An 8435-nucleotide genomic window follows, 5' to 3' on the forward strand; every position below is an offset into this window, starting at 1 on the left:
TATTTTCTAAATAGAATTAAAGGTAAGCTACTTGGCCATTAAGTAGACAGCTGGCGACTCTCAACAGCAGCATCAAGGTTCTGTAACCCGGGGGTCCCTTCCTTGTGCCACACATAACAATGCATTGCACAAGCTGTTGCCTAGTATGCATCGTAGTAGTAACTGAGGCAATTAAACAGAAGGACGAACATTATTCGACTGCATAGTATGGTTGCTTTGCTCTGCTCCTGATCACGTAATCTTCAAAGATACAATTGAATATATGGAAGAGCACAATTTCCTGTGCCAAAATGCGCAGCAATTCCTGATGACGTTGATGAAATGCCCAACAGAAAGGGAAAAAAAGCTTGATTTTTCTGAGACATCTCACAGCATTTTTCACATCGTGCTGTTCAAGTTAGAGATGCCGCACGAATGTACTACGACATTTTGTCTATGCGCATTAGAGAGGGTAATGCTTGCGGGAACCACGTGACGAAGTGTCCGTCCACTCACATGGCAGCAACTTAAGTCCTACAATCGGGACCGCCCACTCATCCGTGGAAGGCTCCTGCGATTGGCTGCCAGCCTTTGCATGACGCCTCCGCTTCGCGATGTAGTGCCGGCTCTCTCTCTCCCGCAAGCCGCCACTTGGCCGCGCTGCACTACATTCGCGCTAGCGGAGCGATTCTTGTGTGGGGGCGGGGTCAAGTGTATGACTTATGTTGTCATTGACTATGACTTTCTCCTTTACATGGGCAACACCTCCAAGGTCACGAACGAATGCACTACGACAATTTGTCTCTGCCCATTAGAGAGGGTAAAGCTTGCGGAAACCACATGACGAATTGTCCGTCTCCCGAATCGTCCGAATCCCTGCCTGGGCTGGGTTTAGCAACCTCCTTTCGTCGGACTCAGAGCAAGGGCGCGGAGAAGGTGGTCGAGCGCTAGGCTTTGGACGCTCCGAAACGCATGATTTTCAGCTATTTTTTCCTGTGGGGTAGCTTCTTAATATCCGTGTCAATTATCATGAACTTGAGCAACTCAGCATGCGCTTCACATTGGTGAGGTAGAAGGGGCGACCTTTCCGAGTTCAGTTCGTAAAAACTGACATTATAAAACTTAAGTTCGATTACATTCACATTAGAAGGTGGCATAGTAAGAACAAATGCCGGTGACCGCGCGATTGTAGGGGGCGTAGTTTTATTATAATATATGACGTTTTCTGAGACGCCCTGTATGCTCCACGAAAACACGCGATGGACTTGCCAGAGAATATCCTAAATAAGTAAATATCTCCCGTTTTGCGCGTTTTGCTATCCTTGGACTTCGTAGCTTGGGCTTCGTGTACTACGACGATGAGCTGCTCCAATAATGTTCGTTACAGGCAGCGAGTAGTGGCTAACCATTTCGCGTCTGGCCAAAGTAGAAAAAAACAAGAAAAGGCACGCGGTAGATATATTGTAAATTTTCCTTCCGTGTGGGACACCATCTCGTACGGTAACCACCGAATTGAATGAAACGATCCAATTCAGTGGGCAACGGAGTATTTACTGTGATTCAAAGGAAAAAGAAAAGAGAGCAACTATGTGGCATACAGATAACGAGCACTTCCCGCATTGCGTACATGTATAGCTCATTGTGTCGTCTGCTTCTTGTGCGGCACATACTCTCTGCATGACTGACTGCCGTGACTATTGGTGATTATCAGCCTAAGCCACGAACACCTCTTGTTTACTCTGCGTTGTGTTTTCGCCGAAAACAATTCCCTTGTTCGATATGCCGCCCGTAGCCTGTGCATTATGAACGGTCGTACAGTTTCTGCGCAGAGAGAGAGAGAGAAACTTGTGTCAACAGTCGTGGTAAATTTGAAACCGATTCGAAGTGACAGTGGAAACCGTACGCAATTCGACGACAATAGGACAAAAGGAACCAACAGAGAAAGCTCTCTGAGGTGCCCGAAAAGGGATATGTATTTGTTTTCCCATTTTCTGACTGCAGAGGCAGTATTCTTTACCGTTTCTCTTCTGCTTGCGGGGTACCATCTGCCTCAGGGTACCTCCAAGGGTAGGAGGCGGATAATACCGTTGTGGGTGCTAATAAAACTGCATGGTGGAAAACTGCTTGCACACGAAGAAAAAGAAGGGGAAAACAGTGCACGCTACATCACCATACAGCCGCGCGTGAAGTTATTCGCCGCAGGGTAGTCGGGGTAGTTGCAAGAACCGAAACGAACGCAGTGGGACGCTCTGGAGTACTTTCTTCCATCAGCATGGCGTGGCATCAGTGGGCGTTCTACACATCGCTTGCCGTCTGGATCGTTGCTGTCATCTTCATAACGCCGGAAACAATGGACGGCTCTAAAGGGGACGTACCACCCTGGTCTTTCAGCTGGCGGGCCACTGTCGTGGTCTTCATCTGCGCCGCCGTCCTGCACCTTGGCTACAGTAAGTTCCGCCTGTACTACGAAGAAATGAGCGACGCCTTGGTCGCTAGCCGAAGTAATCATGACGAGTACCGCGTCGGCAACAACGACCACAACAATCTCCTCAGTGATAGCAGCGTTGCCGTTACGGAGTCCTTCGTCAACTGCCACGACCGCCTGACAGAGTTCATTTCAACATTTTCGCGAGAGTTTCGAGAAGTGGATGACAATCTACTCCCTAACGTTCGACGCATGTTCGATGACGTGGCGAGTTGGAACACGGACCTCTCCACCATCCAAATGCAAATCCAGCCGTCTGTGATGCCGCTCAGCTCTGGTTCTGTGAGAAGATCTAGAAGTCCAGACATTTCACCAGGTTACGCATCCCCTCCTTTGCAGGCTGAGTACAGGACCCCTTCCCCTCCGGCTTTCGATAGAAGCCAACCTCCGGTGCTCGGCAAAGCTCGTCTTACGAAGCGGAATGTAGAAGAGGTTCAGCAGAAAACAAGGACGGTTTCCAAAAGGGGAACGCCGGAACGGCGTGTCGACGGCGCCGACGTTCGTGATGTGCCCTCTTCTAGTAGCGCGAGTCCGAGATCTGTAGATGACGCACTTTCAAGGTCACCCACACGGCAGCCCATGCTTGTGCAGAGTCGGAAGAACGCCGAACAAAAGCGGAAGACTACTGTACAGACCAAAGGCAGTCCGCCAAAAATTATAGGCAACACTGGTGTAAGGCCTCCAACAGCGGAAGTTGTCTCGTCCACCAGCTCATCTCAAGAGTCCGTCTCAGAGGAAAGACATAAGCCACGCGCCGGAGGGGAACAACCTATACAAGAACCAGGGACAGGTGTCGGGCCAACTGAAAGGCCGGAGAAGTGGATTCCACCAGACGACGAGGAATTCGATGCAGAGGCGGTTATGATGCCTCCGCGATGCCCTCGACGCGCATCGAGCGACGTGTTTGATCCCCAAGTGCCTGAGGTTCTAGAGGACGAGGGTATGGATACAATAGTAAGAAATGTGACCAAGTACACGGAAGAAGCCGAGAGTGCCATTCCTGTTGCCGTGGGCGAAGACGTGTCCTCGACCGATCTAGCGGCTGTACAAGATACCAGACAAGGAGAAATTACGCGGTCACCAGAGACTCATGTGCCTGGTGGACTTGCGAAGTCAATGAGATCTCCGTTCGCGCTTTAGGTGGCATTGAAGATGCCGTTATGCAACGTGCATAGACATGCCGATTAGATTAGAAAGTTAAAGCCAATGGTGCTCCCGAGGGCCGAGCGGTATCGGCTAGTGAATAAATACGTGCACATCCAGGATATTAGAGGTTGTATGTTACTGATGGTTGTGTGTGTGTCTAATGATAATGTGGCAGAACGGACAATACAGCACAAAGGACGAAATCCAAGGAAGAAAAAAAATCTAGATGTCCGCCTCGCATGACTTCGTTTCGGGCTCATTTCCAGCAAATGACCACTAAAGACTAGGGTCTACTACTTCCGGCGCGTTTATTTTAAAGCGGGGCCTGCCGACGTCAGCAGCCGTGTAGGTCCATCCGTAACGCTGGTAAAGAGAGGATAGAGAGGAGGAAGATCAGGATCCGAAGATAGCCCTACGAAGCTACACCGCATTTCAATGCGTTAGGTAGAATGCCCGAGGATATGCAGCCAATTTTATAACCTACTTCACATATTTATTTTGGTCGTTATTGTATCTGCTACGTTATTTGTTTTGGCACGCAGAACGACCAATATTTTTTTCCAAGTGGTGGACACTTCAAGGGCAGGAACCCATGTTCCCTTTCTGCTAGCTATCACGAAGTTGTGCCAGAAGCGTATCCAAATGAACCCAACGTTGCCAACAGAAAATAAGAGGAAAGAGACTCAAATACAAAGGAACAGGAGTACGACGACACATGAGAACAAAAAGGTGGATTGCCTCGTACCGTCATACTAAGTCGGCAGCAGGACACCGGGATATGCGTTGCTCACCACTTATAACGTAGCCGTCCTACATTAGACGATCCGCAGGAAAGCACGTGATATATTATTAGCATAGAACACGAAAGCACACTCTGCGGACTTTTCGTATGATCAAATTCTGTCACTGAACCAAGAAGAAGAAGATAACGTAGGAATTTTTGCCTTTCTGAATGTCGGAGGAAACTGCCAAAGGCTATACGTAAATGCATGTATCCAGAATTGGGCCCGTACTTTCGCCAAGGACACGCCTGTATATTGATGGAGTGTATGATGGGCTTTCCTTGTACCGTCTTGATTACCATGGAAGGGCATATACGCTCGCAATTATGTCGCTGGCCTGAGTGTTCGCGCGAACGTATCCACACCTGTGGATAGCGGGCCGGCGCCAGGTACAGAAATTCCCTCATATCTCGAGGTCACGTGTTTTTGTGTAATTGTGTATCACCTGTGAAGTTTTACGTTTGAGCAGTTTCAAAAAAAGTGGAAAACTGGATAACAAAACGAAAAAAAAAAAAAAAACACCACCAACAAAGAACAGCAACAACCAAAAAACAGGGAAAGTCAAATTTAGTCGACGACCGTTGAAACCAACTGCCTTGAAATAGGATTCAATGCCCCTTTGAGAAGTGCCTTTAAAACACGCGTAGCGTGTTTTAAAGGCAGTTGGTTTCAACGGTCATCGAAGGCTATACCGGTGTAACAGGGGGATTATACGGTTCTGTTCTCAAAAGGGACATGCTATCGGTGCAGGGACACAGTTTATGTATGATAACTGCATGATATGATATCTGCATGTATGATAACGTGCCGCCAGCTAGGCAGGCAGACCGCTCGTCTACCCAACGTTACCCCCCCCCCCCCTTTATTGAATGCGGCCATGACACAGTCGCGACATGTCACGTGGCATGTGATGTGACGTGACATCTCACTGTCATCCATTTGCTCAATAAAGTTCATGAAAATCGATTAGTGCTTGATTTGTGGCTTACCTCGGCTAATTCTCGTTGTTTACGTATAGTATTTGATGCCGTGCGTGTCCAGCTGTTACTTTCATGTGAATGTTAAGCGACGCCATTCTCGTTAAAATATATAAATACACGCAGTACGGCTGACGTCTGTGAAAATAGAAAAAGAAGCAAAAAAAAAAACCCGAAACGCTTTCACGTTTTGCTCACGCGCCTTCCATCCATTCGGATCAGCACTCGACCATATTCAACCAGAAGGACATCGCCGTACAAAATATTCTACGCGCAGCTTCAATTTCTATGGCATGGCACATATGGGCCTTCTACACTTCCCTCATCCTCTGGATCATTACCGCCATCTTCGTAACGCCCGACGGCGCTGAGAGCTCCAAACGGGAGTCAACACCTAGTTCTCACAACTGGCAAGACACCACGATCAAACTAATCTGCGCCACCATCTTGTACCTTGGCTACAGCAAGATCCGGTTCCATTACGAAGAAATGAGTGACTTTTTAGCATCTGACCTTTTCGCCTTCGAAGACAGAAACTCCTCAGAGTCCGAGGTCAGTGTAGCCGTAACGGGATCCCTCGCCGACTGCCACGATCGGATGACTAATTTTGTGTCTACCTTCTCGCGAGAGCTTCAACAAGTGGACGAAGATTTACGTCCTACGGTCACACGAACTCTCGAAGACGTCGAAGGTTGGGACGCTGACATTTCCACTATTACGACGGCGCCACCAACCGAGCCACTCCCTGAGCTACAGTTCGTACGACCCAGGAGACCTCACGGCGCCTCAGTCTTACCGGGAACTCCTGCATCGCCTTCGCCATCACTTCGAGGACGGCGTGGACTGCCCGCCTTTTACGAGGACCAACCTCCCGATCCCATCAAAGCCTCTCAGCTGAAGCCGAAAGAATTGGAGCAGACAACGAGACGATGCGTCGACGCTAGTGGACAAATAAGAAACGTGAGTCCGCCTAGAACCATCGCCCAGAAGACAGACAATGTCCAGCCGATGGCCGTCGTTCAAAGTCTCAGAATCGTGAATGACACGCAGGATGCGAAAACAGCGATAGAGAGCACAAGCGAAGCTGGTGGACAGTCATTCCGTATGGAGCCGACATGTTCTTCCGTGGTGCAGCCTGACGTGGTGGCTAACTTGTCAAGTGATCCATTGCCTGCAGAGAAGAGTGACCAGCAGGAAGTGTCAGGTGCGGACGTCGTCGGGCGACCTTCTAGAAGAGCGACGGAAGGGACTACGGGGATACCGGGACGTGATGTTAGCCTAAATAAGGTGCCACCGCAGTGTCTTGGACGTACCCCGACGGATGTTGCCGATTCGATGGAGTCCCAGGCATTGAACGAGGTGAATAGGAAGGCAGAAGACAAGAACGTGACCTGATTCAGCGAATAAGTTGAGTGCTGGCTGCTGCAGAAGAGAAGAAAAGGCCGCCTGATATGCAAGATAAAGCTGGAAAATGTCCATAAGACTGATGTAACACAGGGGACTGGCCGAGCACTTCGTCTTTTGGGATAGGGATAATTATCTAGATTATACCTTGATAGGTGTTTGTGAGATAACTGCTCGTAACAACTATAGGATAATAATAAATGGCGTATGTCATTACAACGATCATTATCGCATTGAAAAAGTGTACTGTTCAATAATCCTTATGTCGAACAATTCTTTGTGTCGCAATTGTTTCTTACCTACCTATCTACAATACATGAAGTGATACGTTGTGAAAAACCCTGAACGCGCTCTGGGAGCACATGACAATGGATTAGGTAGCACTTCCCAATGCAGTCTAGTGTCACACACTAGTGCCGATCCTTTTCCTGCATCCTGCTTTGGGAACAACACAAACCCACGGTCACCCAGCGAAATCCCCCAGACAAAACACTTCACATTTGTCTCAACCCAAGAACTGTTCAAACAGGTGCGTCGGATGGCAGAGGCAAGTTGCCTGTTTGAGTGAAGCTTGAGTATTACTCTGAGGGAAGTGGCATCAAACTCTCAGTGCCCCTGATCGTGATCGGAATCGTTGGATTCATTTCACACTTGTTTACGTTTCAACCTGTTTAAAATAAAAAGTAGAACTCCTCTCGATGACTTGTTGTCACACCACGAGCTTGTGATGTCGCAAGATTGAAAGGTATTACGACGCAGGCGCCACAACTTTGCTTCCAGTACTGGCTGCGAAAGACAAACATGCCACAACGACGAGGTACTGTCGCTTTCTTGCTTTCGCCATTGTTGCCGTACATGCTATAGTCGTTCTGCTTTTTTTAACGCCACTTTCCTTTTTTTTTTTTTTTGCCTGGTGTTCCATCCGAACAGTTGATGATGGCAGAACACGGGACGTAATTTCATTTCCATGTAATCAGGCCTTTGCTTATCGTAGCCATGGAAGTCGATGCGCGCAAAAATGCATTTCCTGCAGACTAGTGAGTTACAATAGGCAGAAAGCCCTAACTCAGTTTACTGCTCATATTTGGAGCACAACACACCATCCTATATCGCAAGTCCTATTTTGTGTCTGCTCTCGTACTTTTTCTTTTCATACTATTTTTTGCCAGAGTTGTGCTTTGAGCATGGTTAGGATGCGTGGGCTTTTATCCGCTTGGCTGTAGTATGTTGAAAAAAGAAAAACAAAAAGAAAAGAAAATCACGAACGATTATTTCCCCGAGTATGACCTCGGTTTGAATGCGGGCCTCGACAGTTCGTCTCTGCGCAGGGAGAGGGTAAAATTTTGTAGAAACCACGTGACAAAGTGTCTGTCCACTCACGAGTCAGCAATCAGAGGTATTCCTTGACCGGCAATGATCCACGGATGACAACCACGCAGGCCTCACCTTCAAATTGCTGTCCCCTTATTTGGGAGACTGACAAATGAGGTCTCTCCACGGGTAATAGAGGCAAGAGGGAAACAGGGGAGCTGCGCATATAGTACACGGTGGTGGTGGTGATGGTGAAAGGGCTTGCCGTTGTCGGCCTCACGTATGTGGGCAACGTCACGACTGACGCCCTGGGAAATGTGCGTCCTGGGCCGACTTCTAGGCATATAGTAC

The sequence above is a fragment of the Ornithodoros turicata genome, chromosome 8, assembly GCF_037126465.1.
Source record: "Ornithodoros turicata isolate Travis chromosome 8, ASM3712646v1, whole genome shotgun sequence".
Lineage (NCBI taxonomy): Eukaryota > Metazoa > Arthropoda > Arachnida > Ixodida > Argasidae > Ornithodoros > Ornithodoros turicata.